We start from the raw sequence: 18,610 nt of genomic DNA on the forward strand, positions 1-18,610 counted from the left end.
GAAGAGTAAGGTGTTCAAAAAGTACTGTTTGGTGCACTTGAATTTTCTTGGTAAGTTTTGGCACCTTGAGACTACCTGTGAGAAAGATTGGCCTCTTCCCAGTGTGGCGTTTGCCAGCACTGCCCTCCACACGCTCTGCTGCATCATCCCCACTGCCGCCACCACCAGGAAGTCCTCTCACCTCCACCGCCAGCACCAGCCTCCACTGAGCCCCTGCATGAACTTCCCAAAGCACCTGACCACAGACTACAGCCCAGCTGGTCTTCACGGCCACAAGAGGGAAAGGAGGCAATGTCACTCCCATCTCACATAAGAGGAAACCAGGATGTCGAGAGGTCAAAGGACTTGTCGACGATTATTCAGAAAAAGGCTTAAAGCTGTGATAAAAGGCAGGACTGAATTCAGATCCTCTGGCTGGAAGCGGACACTGGTTTAATCACGAACCATGCTGCTTCTCTCCTAGATTCCCCGTGTTGAACGATCTGGTAACAACAAAACGCCCCACTAGATCCTTGCCATAGAGAGTGATACTGTCCTGGTTAGACACGGTGCAGAGAAGGGTGAGCGGAGGTCTTATGATGTAGGAGGAAGAGCACTGGAACGTTCCGGTTCATCAAGTTATTATTTCAAAGACAATCCTAATCTCCAACATCTAGAGAGGATGCTGGAAGCCACACCTCCTCCCCGTCCTGCTCCCAGGCAGCAAACCCCACTCTCCTGTGTCCTCCTCCGTCTTCTCTACATCTGGGGCTGGCTCTTCTTTCTCCCGGTGGTCCTCTTTCTTTTCCCACCCCTGGCCAACATCTCCATCCTTTCCCTGGGGGCAAACAGGCCTCGCTCTCTTCATCTCTTTCTCTTCTCATTCTTCATCCCTGAGCCCCATAAACTACTTTAAATGGAACGAAAGTTTCTTTGAAAATGCTATGATCCAGCAATCCCACTCCTGGGCATATGTCCGAAGAAAAGCATAATTCGAAAAGACACATGCACCCCAATGTTCATTGCAGCACTATTTACAATAGCCAAGACATGGAAACAACCTAAATGTCCATCAACAGAAGAATGCATAAAGAAAACATGGTACATATATACAATGCAGTACTACTCGGCCATAAAAAAGAATGAAATAATGCCACTTGCAGCAACATGGATGGACCTAGAGATTACCATACTAAGTGAAGTAAGTCAGACAGAGAAAGACAAATATCATATGATATCACTCTTATGTGGAATCTAATTTTTTTTAAATATACAAATGAACTTATTTACAAAATAGAAACAGACTTACAGATCTTGAAAACAAACTTATGGTTACCAAAGGGGAAACATGGGTGGGGGGGTGATAAATCAGGAGCTTGGGATTAATACACACACACTACTATATATAAGACAGATAACCAGCAAGGACCTACTGTATAGCAAAGGCAACTCTACTCAATATTCTGTAATAACCTATGTGGGAAAAGAATGTGAGAAAAAATGAATATATGTATATGTATAACTGAATCACTTTGCTGTACACCTGAAACTAACACAATATTGTAAATCAACTATGCTCCAATAAAATTTTTAAAAAAGAAGAAAAAAAGAAAATGCTTGTCCTATTCATGAAAAGTATTTACGTGCTTTACACTAATTTAAACATAAACAAAAATACTTAAATATGTCAACTGGGAAAAATATCTGTAAAATGAGACACAGATTACTAACATTAATACAAAAAAAATAAAGAAGAATAAGATGAACATCCATGTATAACTGGGCAAAAGCAGACAATGAAAATGATTAAAAATTTATGAAATGAAATTAATTTTAAAAATGAAAAAAAGTAAATGCCCACAGGTACTCAACCTCACTAACAAATAATAATATAGAATAAAAATAAGCTTTTTCACCTATCAAGTTTTCAAGATTTTATGAAAAAAAAACTCATGTTGACGAGGGCACAGGGAACAGATACATTTATATATATCTGTGGATATGCATATGCATATATATATATATATATATATATGGCTAGTGGAAATGTAATTTGTTTGAAATCTCCTAGACCTGCACTGTCAATACTGCAGCCCTTAGTCACAGATGTGGCTATTTAACTTCAAACCAAAATTAATCAAAATAAAATAAAATTAACAATTCAGTTCCTTGGTAACACCAGTCACAATTCAAGTGTGCACTGACTAACGCTGGACAGGGTACGGATACAGAACATTCCCACTGTCACAAAAATTTCTACTGGACAGTGCTGCTCTACGACAATTTGCCAATAAGTATCAAAAGCCTTAAAAATATATTTAATTATATTTTATACCCTTTATAATAATAAAGGGTATTATTATATTTAATACCCTTTCCCAGTAACTCCACTTCTAAAATTTATCTTAAAACTATCATCATGGTTGTGCACAAAATGTATCTATGAGAATATAAATCAGTGTTATTATTTCAAAATAAAAGTTTAGGAAAAAACATAAATGTTCAATGATTTTAAAAAATGGATAAATAAATTTTAGTAAAGCAATCCAAAGGTTTGTTCAGATTCGATTCTTTGCAAAGCTACCCAGTGATGGCATATTACTTAGAGCTCTCCTACCCTTTAATGCCAACATGAAAGGGCAGGGGAGGGACCCTGTAATTTCCCTTGTATTTCACAAGCATTTCTTCTCCAAAGTATCCCCTTGAAACCCTTCCCACTTCCCATCACCATCAGGGAGAACCCAAAAGGCACCTAAACTGGGCCTTGCATTTGGTACCGCCAATAACACATTCCTTTTCAACGCCCAAACCTCTAGTCTCATTCTTGACCTCACTTTGGGTATCAAAAATTGGAGAAGCTGACCAAGAAGACAGAAGTTTGCTAAATCTGAATATAAATGCTCAGAATTTATGCTGAAATTATTAAACTTGCCTGATCCCCAACATAAAATCCCCAGGCACTTTGCATATAACTACTCCGCCAAGACCAATTTTATCAATAATTTTTAACCAACATTATCATCCACAAAATATTTATGAATTCCCCGGTTGGCCCCTCTGGGGCATGATCTCGACCTCATCTTTGTCTACCCACAGTAGATGCCATGATGCTTCTATGCACTCAACAAACAAATGCCCATGATGTGAATTAATTATGTTTCCCAAAGGACAATCCTACTCAGGAAAACAAGGTATAATTCCTTATATACTTAGACACAGTGTATATATTACTGTATCTCTTAAAGTAATAATGATGTCATAAATGTCTTTCAGCCTTGCTATTCCTAAAGAGGTCAGAATGAACCTAAATAATTAGTACATAAGGTAAGAACAAAGAAAGAGAAGCAATCTACTAGTCCCAGCTTCCCTCCCTCACTCATCCCAGCATCCATCAGATCCTTGGATGAGCCCAGTGCTATGTAGTGCTGGGCCCCCCAGACTGGACAGATAGAGCACTGGCCCTTGTTCTCTGGAGCTGTCACCTAGAGAGGGCACCTGACAGGAAGGCAGCATGACAAGCACGCCAGCTGAGCAAAGGATGTGGCACTCACCACACAAGGAGTACAAAGGAGAGAAAGGCCACCCCTGTCCCGGGAAGGCAACTGGGGCTGGAAGGAGGGCAAGGAGATTAATTAGCAAGACAGAAGCCAGCCCTGGTGCAGACTTCTCCATCAAAAAGAAACCCTCCACACCCTCTCCAGCATTTATGATTTGTAGACTTTTTGATGATGGCCGTTCTGACTGGTGTGAGATGATACCTCACTGTAGTTTTGATTTGCATTTCCCTAATAATTAGGGAATTTAAACTGGTGCAGCCACTATGCAGAACAGTATGGAGGTTCCTTAAAAAACTAAAAATAGAGCTACCATATGATCCAGCAATCCCACTCCCGGACATATATCCAGAGAACACTATAACTGAAAAAGATACATGCACCCCTATGTTCATAGCACCACTGTTTACAGTAGCCAACATGGAAGCAACCTAAACGTCTATTGACAGATGAATGGATAAAGAAGATGTGATACACATATACAATGACTACTACTCAGCCATAAAAAAGAATGAAATAATGCCATTTGCAGCCACACGGATGGACCTAGAGATTATCATACTAAGTACAGTAAGTCAGACAGAGAAGGACAAATATCATATATAGCTTATATGTGGAATATAAAAGAATGATACAAATGAACTTATCTACAAAACAGACATAAACTCACAGACACAGAAAACAAACTTATGGTTACCAAAGGGGAAAGGTTGGGGGGTCGAGATAAATTAGGAATTTGGGAGTAACATATACACACTACTATATATAAAATAGATAAACAACAAGAACCTACTGTATCTCTACTCAATATTCTGTAATAACCTATGTGGGACAGGATCTGAAAAAGAATAGATATAATATTGGGTTGGCCAAAAAGTTCGTTCAGGTTTTCCATAGGATGTTATGGAAAAACCCGAACGAACTTTTGGCCAACCCAATACATTTACAATGTTGTGTTAGTTTCAGGTGTACAGCACAGTGATTCAGTTTCTTTCAGGTGTGCAGCACAGTGATTCAGCTCTACATATAAAAAACTGTGTTGTGATTACCCAACACTGTAAATCAACTATAATTCGATAAAAATAAATTAATTTTAAAAAAGAAACCCTGATCTCATAATTTCAGATTGAAAGAGGCTTAGTTAGAACTCAAGTGTCGTGATTCCCCCCATAATTGCTTCCACTACCCCAAGATCCTGCCACCTTTCCTTTCAAAAGGAAGTACTGAGCACACCCCAATCACAGACGGTGCTTGGGAGCCAGGCCCTCCTGACGGCTGTGGACTTTGGACAACAGAGTGCAAACAAGGGAACCTCCTCAACAAAGTCTAGGGCTCCTATCACATTTCGGCAGTGCTTTTCTAACCTCCAGCAAAGAAAACAGAGTGAGGGAAAAAAAAGAGTACTTCCTAGGCAATATGCACATTAATACCATCCAATTAATAACCTAGGACCCTAATGTTAAATCGTCAAGTAAAAAACAAAATGTATTATTAATTAAAAATCCTTGTTCAAGAATAGACAGCTTCCATATTGTTACAAAATATGAGATGAAAAGCATTCCTATAACTATCTACCAAAATTTTATTAATTTATTGAATCATCGCATAATAATATGAACTCTAACAAATTTACTCTGTCCCATTAAATTTAACATATGATGTGTATTATACAAACTCCTCTTGGTACATAATGGTTAATAAAATATATTTATTTTAAAAAAAGAATGTATATATATGTATAACTGAATCACTCTGCTGTACAGCAGAAATTAACACACTGTAAATCAACTATACTTCAATTAAAAAATAAATTTAAAAAAATAAAATATATCTCTTTGGGTTGTGAAAAGCCATATGCATTGATATGTTAATTGCATAATTTATGATGGAAAAATTAGAAGCAATCTAATTATCTAATATTTGATGATTATTAAATTCTGATTTGTCCTTTTAAAAATATATATATATATATTTACTTCTTTCTAAATTAATAAAAACCGGTCCTATATTTTAAGGAACATGAAGAATAGAACACACCTTCTTAAAAACTAATCTCTTAATGGTTAATTTTTTAGCCACGTGGTAGATCAAGAAAGCTGATTCAATCGAAGGATCAAATAATGAGAAACTCACTTAAATTATACAACCATAAAATGGCTTTTTTGATCACCGAGGTTTTGTTGTGGCTGTTGCTAGCAGCTTTTCAAAAGCACTGCTGAAAATGTAAGGTGGGAGCTAAACGTTTAGCAGGTTAATACTGAGGTAATACCTGGGGATTATGATCCACAGCTAAAGTACTGGCTAAGGTACAAAGACTAAAGTGAACTAAATAACACGTGATTCATAGATTCTGATACTGTTTTCTAACAGTAACAACCTAATCTTTTCTTTTAAACTTGAATAAACCTAGATGATTCCCCTTCAAGTATGCCAAGGGAGGTTCTTTAACACGTGAAGGTTCCCACGATGCTACAAGAATGAGGAAAAAGTTAATGTGGACATTAGGGGCTCAACTTTCTTCAGGAAACCAACTTACAATCCGGGAATACTTTAAGTCTGGGGAGACTGTGATTTACCACTTTCCATACACATTATTTCAAAAGGGAGTATTCCTGATGACACCATCTAATTTTCCAAGTCTTGTAATGGTTCTTTATTTCACTTCAGTGAGGGTTGTCTAACACTGAGATTTATATTTAGGGCAACGCTGCTAAGACAACAAAAAGGAAAAATCACTCCTGAGTTTTTAACTGATCCTACTGGTTTTACAGGCTATCCATCTATTTTTCTGAATGAAGTTTTATAACATCCCTCTATTGGAAAATTATTTCATTTAGAGAGTACGTTTTAAATGAAAATAATACATTTACGATCAACTCGTAAAGTACAACATGGTTGAACATTCTATAAGGACACAGAATGCAAACAATAACAGAATTTGAAAAAAAACAAATAAAAAAGTACAAAAAGAGCACCAATTATTACAACTTACACTGACTGGTCTTCAGTAAAATCCAATCAAAGCTAAACCCGCTTCATATCACACACCAAATAACTATTAAGATTATTTCAACGCATATCCTATGCCCAACAACAGGGGGAAGTCCTGTCCAGGGAGCCTCAGGAGTTGTCACGGGAGCCTGTCCAGATTTCCAGAAGGTGCCCCACAGTCTGCTAAAGCCCCGCTGTGCGAACCCACTGAGGTCCTGCAACTTCCCTCTCCAATCCTGCAGCACGAAAGTGAGATGGCGGGTAGGCTACTGACCCATGCAGCACATCAGCCCCACCAGCCTCGCGTGCCAGTCGCCATCATCTTTCAGGACCTGCCCCATCCTTCCGCGGGAAATCGGTCCAGCAGCTCCCTAAACTCTCCATATCAGAGCTCATGTGTCAGAGTCCTGGTAAGTTTCTAGGTAGAAAGGAAAACACTGACTAGACACTCCCACTCACAAGCTGACAACCAGTCCACTCCCCCTTTTAAACAAACATGAGCAAGTCCAGCCTCCGCCACTGTTTTGCAGGGGACGCAGACAACACTTAACTAAAAAGAAACTAAATCATCTCTTTCTCCTTTGACGCTGAAAGCTGTTCGAATGAAGTCCCTGAAAAAGAGAGTTTTGATTGCCTAACTTTTTTGCCATGAGGCAAACCAATCGGATGTTAGATTTCACTGCTGCACCAGCTCATCACATTCCCTCCTCTAAACACCCCAGGCAGGATTCCCCTGGGATAAAAAAACAAAACAACCACCAGCTCAACCAGTTCCACTCATCCCTGATTTGTGTGCTATGAAGGTGGTTTAGGAAGCCCAACTTTATAGGCTAGACACACCTCCTTCAGGGGAAACACCACTATCAGGTATTTCTTTCTGCACCTTCACACATTTCCACATGAATCTCACAACGATTCTTTGGGCTGGATGGTACATCTTCATTTTAAAGATGTAACAAACAAGGTTTGGGGAGATTAAGAAACAAGCCTGAGATTTCACAGCCTAAGCGGGATATGAAATCTGATTCTAAAACCCACTTCTCTTCTATGTCATCAAATAACAGAGCCCCCAATCTAATAATGCAGGAAAAACAAGGAGTCTCCAGCTTATAAGGACTTCACTTTCAAGCACGAAGAAAAATGTCAGGAAATGAGAATCCTTGCTCTAAAGAAGCACCAGACCACGTGTCCCCAGCACAACTCTGTTTTTTGTTTTTTTTTTTTAAATGTATTTTTTTAAAACTCATTGTTTACTTTGTTTTATTTATTTATTTATTTTTGGCTGTGTTGGGTCTTTGTCTCTGTGCCAGGGCTTTCTCTAGTTGTGGCAAGCGGGGGCCACTCTTCATCGCGGTGCGCGGGCCTCTCACTATCGCGGCCTCTCTTGTTGCGGAGCACAGGCTCCAGACGCGCAGGCTCAGTAATTGTGGCTCACGGGCCTAGCTGCTCCGTGGCATGTGGGATCTTCCCAGACCAGGGCTCGAACCCGTGTCCCCTGCATTGGCAGGCAGATTCTCAACCACTGCGCCACCAGGGAAGCCCACAACTCTGTTTGCCTGAGACTTTAGACAAACAGACCTGCCCGAACAGAAACTGTACAAACAGTAACTCCACAAACAACAAATAGGAAATGATCACTACTTATTTTTGGCAACAGGGAATCAGCCAATTTGATCATGCCGAGGGAAGAGACAATGCCAGGTTAACAGTGGCTTTGAATGTGCTTTCAAACATTCAAGTATGATTTCTAACTCTACTCTAAATAGACTGTAAATGACAATTATATCAACTTCTGCAAAAGTTTAAAGTATCCTTCACTTTCTCTCCCTTTCCAATTGTCTGTTTCAGAGCCTTGACCTCCACTACCAAAAAGCCTAAGCCTACCTATCTCCCTGAAAGAGGGTAATAATAATAGCAAACACTCACGGAGCACTTGCTATGCGCCAGGTACTGTTTTCACCTACACGCATGTAACACAGACGGCATGGCATCCTCACACAACCATAATAGGATCATGCCACTCACAGAAGGACCCAAGGCACTTGAAGCTTAAACATTTGCCTGGGATCACAGAGCTACTAAGTGCAGGGGTGGGGAGAAGATGCAGTTTGCAAAAGCATGTTCAATATTATAATTTCATACTCGGAAAACAAAATACTAACTTTTAAAAAATAAGTTAACAAAAAGGAAAACCTGAGGCTTGGCCAAATCTTCAGTAGTGGGATACACAAAAGATGTAATTCACACTCTGCACATCAGTGATTCTAGAGAGTGGAGGAAGGGTACTCAGGATGGTTTCCGAGGAGGTCAGAATTTAGGATAAGGATGAGACTTCTGCATTTATTAATAAAGGTCAGGTGTGAATTTTAGAAGAAGACTGGGAAACACTTGGCAAAAGGCTCTATCTAAAAAAGGAGAGAGAGAAAAAGAAGAAAGGAAGGAAGGAACAGAAGGATGGAAGGAGAAAGGGGGGAAGGGAAAGGAAGGAGGGAAAAGAAAAGATGAAGTGGTGGAGTTTTGTGGGAAAAAAAGATGGGAGGAAAAGGAAAAAGGGGATCTAGGCAATTTCCCCGCTATTGCCGGGAAATAGCTCTGTAATACAATACAGTGAAAACAACAAGGGAAAAGCTGTAAGATTTCTTTCGTTACAGAAGAAGGAAAACTGGCTGGAAGAAATAGTTGGGATCAGTGAGAAAACTAGCTCCTGAAAACTGAAAGACAATGTCCAGCTGTGACCAGGGAGCTGGGTGAGAGGGGGTCAGACCTGCTGCCATCACCACCCTTCAGGCCCCCCGTGAGCCTCACCCCTCATCACCTGGGGCCCCTTGGCCTCATCCCAGTAACAACAGCCCTGCCCACTTGACAGGACCTTCACCCACAGTGGTCTTGGCCAACATCACTGGGACAGGAGGTTGGAGGTGCAATGGATAAGAGATGGGAGTCCCTGCTCCTGTTTTGGTTGAAAACTCTTCCCAAATATTCCCACAGAAGCATCATGTTCCCATGAGCACAGAGGTAGAGCTGATGTCCATTTCCGGTTCACCTATTGGTCTGTGTGCCCTGCTTCTGTGGGACCACGGACGTAGAGGAAGAAACTGAACATCTCTGAGGCATAGCCACGCCCACCCCTACCCCATTTTGTTAAAAGCAAGATTCTTTTCAGGACAATTCCACCAAAATTATGCCATTGATCTATCCATCATTTTATAAAAGGTTGCAAAACATCATGAATGAAAGTATACCAATGTTATTTCCCAGTAATTCTTTAGCTTAGTCACAACTCCAAAGTCCCATATATCAATACTTCAAGCCTATAGCTGCTCTCCCAATAAGAAGTCCTGTTCCAGATCTGCTGTCTTTACTTCTGGCCACAGCAGACCTCGGGCTTTTGCGTGATGCAAAGACACACTTTAACACTTTGATGGAGAGAGGTTCTCTTCTTTCATTCTCAAGGCTCAATTCTTCTTAGCTTAAACAGAATTCTTTCTCTTCTACAAGAAATGACAGCATCAAAAACTCTAGGGGGGCTTCCCTGGTGGCGCAGTGGTTGAGAGTCTGCCTGCCAATGCAGGGGACACGGGTTCGAGCCCTGGTCTGGGAAGATCCCACATGCCGCGGAGCAACTGGGCCCGTGAGCCACAACTACTGAGCCTGTGCGTCTGGAGCCTGTGCTCCACAACAAGAGAGGCCGCGATAGTGAGAGGCCCACGCACCGCGATGAAGAGTGGCCCCCGCTTGCCCCAACTAGAGAAAGCCCTGGCACAGAAACGAAGACCCAACACAGCCATAAATAAATTAATTAATTAATTAAAAAAAAAAAAGAATGCAACACAATTCTTTAAAAAAAAAATAATAATAACTGTGAGGAAAAAAGTGTTTCAAGTTATTTTATTCATTTAGGTATTCAGTACTCCGGTAGACTCTACAGAAGATACAGGGAACAGACAGACAGCCGGAGCACCCCCAACTCAGATCCGAAGATGGAGAGTAACACCTCAGCTGTGGGTAGGCTTGTTCTTAGGCTGCTGGGGGCAGAAGGGAGGGAGAAGAGGGGGAGGGGGATGGAGAAGGGGGGAGGGAGGAGGAGGAGGGGGGAGGGAGAAGAGAGGGGAGGGACAGGGAGAAGGGGGAGGGGCGGGGAGGGGAGGAGGAGGGAAAAGGGGAGGAGTCAGAGGCCGGGAGAAGAACAGGAGGGGCAGCTGGTGACACCTCTTCAGAGGATGGTTGCCCAGGCTGGGACACGAAAGGATGAGTCTTTAGAGAGTCTCTGAAAGAAGAACCAGTAACTGAGAAAATACTCAGAAATTACCCTGCTTGGAGGGCATCCTCGGTCGAAGTTTAACTGCCATGGAACAAAATGCAGTCTGGTTTTGTCCTGGTTGTCAGGAATCCAGAAATAGCACAGGGGTAGAATGTGATAAGTAAGCTGAGGCATAGATGATGTAGAACAATAGACCCCATAAATCCTTCCCACAAACACCCTTTTGTGTATCTGCCGCCCCATCCCCATCAATGATCAGATCACATGCTCCGCTGTCAGGACAGCGGCTGCGGACCAACAGGATCGGGTCAACAGGATCGGATCAACAGTACCAGCTGCTAATGGGTTCTGCTCTGAAGAAGAATTTACTGGTATCTGTTCTCACGACTGGCCAAGAATTGAACATAAAACTCCTAGTATCTGCTTTTTATCTTTCTCCCACCTGAGCATAAAGAACCTTCCTGTTACAGCTACACTGTTGGAAGAAGGTAAGTGCTGTCTTCGAGCTGACCGCTGCCGTTCTGAGTCACTGTGCGGAACAGCAAGTCTCTGCAGTTCTCTGTGTTACACTAACTTCCCAAGTCCATGAAAATATAGGGTGACTCACACGTACAACACTTTCCCTCCTGTAACAGCCCGGCCAGACCCAGAGTGAGTCAGCAGCGGGGATAAGAAGGTGGAGATTACTAAAGACAAGACCCTGAGGCACTGGGGAAACCTTCAACCTAGGCTTGTTTCACACTGAGATTGCCTCCTGCCCAAGGTTTTTTTGTTTTTTTTCTTTTTTTCTTTCCATACTGATTTTTTATTTATTTGTTCATCTAAATGGAAAGAAAAGTCAGGGTTTTAAGGTCTGTAGAAATGGACAAACCTTTTCCAGGCCTCTGAAGCACTTGAAGATACAATTAAAAAGAAAAGCTTCCTTATTCTCTTGTCTGCATAAGTTATGGCAATAACTCAACTTAAAACAGAGCAGAGCTGCTGGTTAAAACAGAATTAATGTTAGTCCAATTACACCCTCATTTTTTTTTTTGGGCTGTTTTTTAATTTTTTTTTTTAACATCTTTACTGGAGTATAATTGCTTTACAATGGTGTGTTTCTGCTGTATAACAAAGTGAATCAGCTATACATATACACCATATCCCCTCCCTCTTGTGCCTCCCTCCCTCCCTTTATTTAAATGTAGTTTACAGCTTGTGGGGACACAAGCCTTAGTTACAGGATCACCAAGCATGCCCTGGTAGGCTTTAGGAACCACACACCAGGTGACCCAACCCATCCCAGAAAGGCTCTGCCACCACCCCATCACCACCACCCCACCAATAGCCCCATCACCACCACCGCACCCCTCCCAGGAGCACTGATGAGCAAAAGGAGAGGCAGGCAGATGACTAAATGTCTGGGGTGCCAGGAGAGTTCTCCCTCAGCCTTACTTCCTCTTGCGCAGAGAAGACCTTCAAACCTGAGTTAGCCAGGGCTGCATTCTCCCAACCAGAGCTCACCTAGAACATCACAGATGACACAGACGGACATAAAATAGCTCCGACTGAAGTCAGAGAAGCAAAGAGCTTCTCGCCAAGTTACCCACTAGAGTATCACCTTGGGTTGATCATTTCCATGCCTCCGCTTTCTGCAGAACTCTTGCTTTGTGCACCGGTTTTTTTTCCTTGAAAACCAAAGGCAAATTTTGAAGAAGTGGATCCTCAGAGATCCTTCCCAGCATTTTTAAATACTCTACGCACCTTTATTATCTACTATTAGAATAGTGGTCACAAACTTTCCACTTCCATGACCCCTCCAACCATCTTTAATGAGAAAGCAACGTGTCTATTCTAGTCCCTAAAAAGAAGAAGAAAATATAAGAAGCTAGTCAGTGCACACTTTTATTAATGATATATTATACAACGAAAGTCAGGGCTCCAAGGGAAAAGAGGAGAAACTGAATGATCACGTGCCAATGGCAATGGATACTCATGAGGAAGTTTTGCTAAGAGCTGATTCTGTGTGGGAAAACAGGCACCCTGAGGTGGTGCTGATGAGAGACCCCACTGGTATGATCTTTGGGAATTTGGCAACAGTGATAAAGGAGCCTTTAGAATGTTCATAATATTCTTGCATTCTGACATAGATGGAAAATGACTGATATTTATACAGCACTTCCTGTGCCAGGCCCTGCCCCAAGCATTTGATATCTTCACCGTGGAGGTCTATTATTACTCCTCCACCTTCACAGTGGAGGAAACTAAGGCACGGGACATTATTTGGTCAAGGTCAAAAAGGAATACGGTAAGGCAAGAAAGGTAAGGGACATGCTTCTCTCCTGTTCCTGTTTCTCCCTGAATATGTTCAATATTTCAAGTGAGAATATGAGAAAATCAATACAGAAGAAATAGTTCTTTCTAATATATAAGATTTTTAATCTAAAATTTATATACTTATATTTCCTACTAATTGGATTAGTAGAGAATCTGGGATCAAACCCCACAATCCATAATACTCTTAATCCCTGATGCCACCCTGCCTCTAGAATACAGTCTATAGAAAATCCAAAATTCAGACTACGTTTTACATAAGGAAATATTCATCTCAACACTAAATATACCTGAAACTAACATAACATTGTAAATCAACTACACTTCAATAAAAAATAAATTTAAAAAAAAGAATACATTCTTTCTTCTATGTCATGCTCCCTTGTTTATTATGTGTGGCTCTACAAATTTCTGGCCATATAATTTTTAGATAATTACTAATTCTTTGCCTCATTTGTAAATTGAGGTTAACAATAAAAAGCTGCTAATGACCAAAAAAACCACTAAATATAATTCTTGCTTGATAAATACTCAAAATGTATAAAGGTATTATTAATTATTACCTATTAACAGAAAAATGTGAAATAATCTCAACATCCAAGGACAGAAAAGTGAGCAACTCAGTTATGGCATGGCCACAAAATGATTGTGCTTTCATTAAATAAACAATGCACCATTTCCAGAACATGGAATATATCAATTACAACATCAGTATTTTCTTCCCATTTTTCTTCAAGGAATATACATTATTTTTTACAGCTGGAAGGAAGAGTTGTGTAGCAGGCATTCTTGTGAGAGTGTTGCTTTGAGAACCCCTCAATCTGCACAATACTTTTAAGAAATATCTTATACCTTCCCTTCCTGGCTCCTCCTGGTGTCACCTTAAACACATGTGGCTGACACTGAAATGTCAGACTCAGGCAGAATTTAAAGTGCTGGGGAATTTTTCCATTTAAAGCTACTGGGTTCCCCCAGAAAGCAGAGAACCACCACGTGGCTCATTAGCCAGAAATCAACTGAGCATTCAGTACCTCTGCCTGGCTGCTGAAATGAAATTTGTAAACTCAAATTTATTTCAATAATGAAGTTCTTTCAAGGTCCCTAAGGCCAGAGGTGTGACTCAGCGATCTGCTCCAGCCCAAACCTATTCCTTAAAAAAATGGAGAGATGGCTAGAGAAATGATGTTAGTTTAAACTTCAGGCATCACCTGACATCTAGACACTAAAACACTTAAAGCAAACCACTAAAAATATACAAACTCAGTCTCCACGTTTTTGTATGCAAATCTCTGTAACTACTTAAATTCATAATGGCTTGAACTACATCTCCCATGAAGCTTAGATTTCCAGGCACCTAAAGATCATATTAAACCTCTTCCAGGGGCCCCCACTATCTCCAAACCTACTCTTTTCTTTTAATGAGCCAGGCTTCTTCAGAAGGTAGCGTTCCATGCATTCAACAAGCATCTCTTGAGAACCCAGAGTAGAGGAACACAATTTGCCAACCCAACATGTCTCTTTGGCCTGTGGATTCTTTCCAGCTGAAAACAATCAAGGCCCAACAAGACTCAGGAAGAAACTTTGACCTTCCCCCTAACTGTCTGAAGAATTTAGATAGACAGACTGTTCCCAGAACAGAGGAATCTCCAGAGTTATCTGCAAAGAATATGAGTTACGTGTGGTCAGGGGAACAGGGGCCTAGAGGTCAGAGTCCACTCTGTGTCCCATTGCCTCTGCCTGGCCCAGCAAACATTTATCAAACCTTTGCCTTTCCATCTTCATGGGAATTGCCTTCCTCCCCTTTGAAGCCCCAAACCACTACCCCCAACATCCTCTTCTGTCTTTAGCTGAAGATGGTATTTAAGGGGAGGACTTCAGCCATGCAGGCAAGTTTCCTCTTGGGTCTCTCCCATGTACACGTTATTAAACTTTTGTTTGATTTTCTCCTGTTAATCTGTTTCCTATCAACTTAATTCTTAGACCAGCCAGAACATAGAAGAGCAGAGGAATATTTCTTCTTCCCCAATACCACGAGGTGTCAGGCAAGTGCTAGGCACTGGTGCTACAAAATGGGAAGAGTCCCACGCCTACCACGGTCCAGCGGGAAAGAGACCCGGAACCAAGAATTCACAAAACTGCCTGACAAGTGCTATGACAGAATTATGCAAAAGGACCTTAGCCTGATTTCATTTTATTTTTTAAATCGAGGTTTAACTAACAAAATAAAACAGGTAAATACTAAGTGTTCAGTTCAGAGAGTTTTGACAGTTGTTTGCATCCTATGCCCAGCACCCAAAACAAGACAGAAAACATTTCCACCCCCTTGTGCCCCTCTGCAGTCTATCCCCACACCCCTCCCACAGGCAACATGATTTTTATCACCGTGGTTTCTCATGTTCTAAAATTTCACATAAATAGAACCTATTTGATTCTAGTTTTTTTTATATATATATATATATAATTTATTTATTTTATTTATTTATTTAGTTTGGGCTGTGTTGGGTCTTTGTTGCTGCGTGCAGGCTTTCTCTAGTTGCGGCGAGCGGGGGGCTACTCTTCGTTGCGGTGCATGGGTTCCTCATTGCAGTGGCTTGTCTTGTTGTGGAGCATGGGCTCTAGGCACACAGGCTTCAGTAGTTGCGGCTCATGGGCTCAGTAGTTGTGGCTCACGGGCTCTAGAGCGCAGGCTCAGTAGTTGTGGCGCACGGGCTTAGTTGCTCCACATGTGGGATCTTCCCGGACCAGGGCTCAAACCCATGTCCCCTGCATTGGCAGGTGGATTCTTAACCACTGTGCCACCAGGGAAGCCCTTGATTCTAGCTTTTTAAGATTCATCCGTGTTGCTGCGTGTATCCGTGATTTGTTCCCTGTGATGGCTGACAGGTATTTCACCGTATGGACCTGCCAGTTTGGTTATTCGCTCACCTGCTGATGGAGGCTGGGCACTTTCCAACAGTATCGTAGCAACTTGCGCTACTACAATTAAGGTTGAGTTTCTTCTGTTTTGGTTCATCTCTTTGATTTATATTTGTATGTGTTTTTAATGTAGGGGGCAAGGAGGCAGAGAGTGTTACGGTTGGAACCAATAGGGTTCGCACAGAAGATAGATCAGGGAGAAGGCAGAATCCTGAGAGAATTAAAGGTGTGATGTTAGGCGTGGATAAAGTACAGGATGTGTGTAAAAGACTCCTGGACGACTGAGCAGGACAGAGGCCTATAAAGACATGCCAAGCCAAGGAGCTGGGACTCTATGAGGAAGGCATCAAGAGCAGTGAACAGAACTTCAGTTTTCCTTACAACCTCGGAGAGGTGGTTTCAAAGCACACCTATTTTGAAGGCAGAAAGACCTGGCCTCAAATCCCCTCTCTTGCTACTAACTCTGTGGGCTAAGGCAAGTTAGTAAAACTCCCTAAGATTTATTTTCTTCATCTGTAAAACGGAGAAAATGCCACCCATTTCAAAGACCTGTAAAGAGGCTAAAAAGAAATCATGAAAGCCACACATCTAAGAGAACACTTAGCATAAAATGGGAGCCCCTCCTAGTGCTGTGGGATGGATTTAAATGCGCTCACATCAAACAGGGCTGGAATCTAATCAGAAGCACCCTGGAGAGCCTCTGCTAATCTCACACTGCTTCAGAAACCGCAGATTTACCTCTAGTAACCAAGTTTTGAACCTATTTTTGAATTAAGTTAACCAATTTTCTCTGGAGAAGATTTTTAGGGAGATACAAAAAGAGTGAGCGCAAGTGAACAGAGTGAGGTTTGGAGTAGTAATAGGACATGAATCAGGGCTACATATTCAACTCGACCCTGATCACAGGTTACTGCTGCCATGAAAAACAAGTCTGATTATCCAGGAACAGTGCAACAGCAAAGCCACTTAAATGCCCACAGCTCCAAAATGCATCAAAGAACACAGTAATGCTTCTTAAAACAGAACTTTTTGTTTAAACGAACCATTTCAGAAATCCACTTCTACTGACAATGAAATTTTCAATTACAAAAGAAATAAAACTTTCTGCACCTTTTAGCAATAGGAGTGAAAAATAAATGAAAGTATTAAATCGTGATACATGCCCTCTAAGTGAAAATACTATAACTTTTATAAAGTGAAACTTTTTCAAAGAAATTAACTCACCAGAAGAAATATAAAGCTTATTTGTAGATGCTGACCTTTTAAAAAGTATAAACAAAATACCCTGACGTTCATAATAAAGGCAGATTTTTGTCTGACTTCATAAATTTTTTTTCTTTCTTTTTATTGATAGTTTTTTTTCTTGAGGTATAGTTGATGTACAGTATTATACAAGTTACAGGTGTACAAAATAGTGATTCACAATCTTTAAAGGTTATACTCCAGTTATAGTTATTGTAAAATATTGGCAATATTCCCTGTGCTATACAATATATCCTTGTAGCTTATTTATTTTACACATAGTTGTTTGTACCTCTTCATCCCCTACACCTCTCTGGCCCCTCCCCCCTTCCCTCTTCCACCACTAGTTCGTTCTCTATATCCATACAGTTTTTAAATTCTATTTCTGCAGATGGGGTCCTGCAGGACTCATTATGTCTGGAGTCTGTGCTCTTTGCTGAGAGATCCAGACTTACTTTACTTTAGCACATCATCCACCACAGGGCCTGAAGAGTAATGTGCTCAACTGACTCTGAACCTAGGCCATCTCCTCTATCCTCCCCTCAGCCTCATGAAAATTTATTAGCTTTATTTATATGTGAAATCTGAGATGGCTTAATTACAGTAACTGAGGATACAGTCCTTGAGAAGATCCAGGAGCTATGTAAACACGGCCACCAAAATCAAAACGTCTCATATTTTAGATCTGGAGTCACACAAACCAACTGTCAAAAAATACCTCAGAGGCATAAATATTTTAGTGTGATAAAAGAAATGACTTCGGAGTCCTAAGATAAATTTCTTAAACCTAAAAATACTTCTCAGTCAAAACTGCATATGGAAAAAGTATTTAAATTGAGACGTTTGTTCTTTATTTTATAAGTTCTGAATAATTTCAGCGAGCTACAACTTATTCAGAGATTGGGTACTTTTCATAATCCAAAAGGTATCAGATAGAAAATAGGATTATAAAGTAAATATGATCGGATTGTTCTTTCTAGTTCACTAATTTCTGGTAATACCAACCAATGCCTATTTTTTTTCAGCAGCAAAGTGTGCCCCAGAACTACAGAAAATACCCCAAAAAGCATGAAATATATAAGAAGTGGAAAGGACTGGCTTAAAGGAGCTTATGATATAGGAATATTGTGGCGCATGACATAAGTATGTAAAATATAGCTCTTGCCATCAAGGCATTTCATATCTACAGAGGAAATAAAACAAAAAACAAGATACTTGACACAGAATGAGAAGCCTACTGACCACAAGTAGGAAGGGGAACCAGGGCGGGGTGGCCAGCGTCATCCTGAGCACTTGTGAAGACGCGTGGGCACCAGAGCAGCAACCCTCTGGGTAGGAGGACCAGCAGAAGTCG

At 41.0% G+C, this 18,610-nt stretch overlaps 1 protein-coding gene across 1 annotated transcript in view; it reads right to left on the bottom strand.

Annotated features, from left to right (window-relative positions):
• LOC118903071 (dystonin-like) overlaps window positions 1-18,610 on the bottom strand; it is a 491,338-nt gene that overhangs the window by 277,242 nt on the left and 195,486 nt on the right.

Source organism: Balaenoptera musculus, chromosome 11 (genome assembly GCF_009873245.2).
Source record: "Balaenoptera musculus isolate JJ_BM4_2016_0621 chromosome 11, mBalMus1.pri.v3, whole genome shotgun sequence".
Taxonomy (NCBI): Eukaryota; Metazoa; Chordata; class Mammalia; order Artiodactyla; family Balaenopteridae; genus Balaenoptera; species Balaenoptera musculus.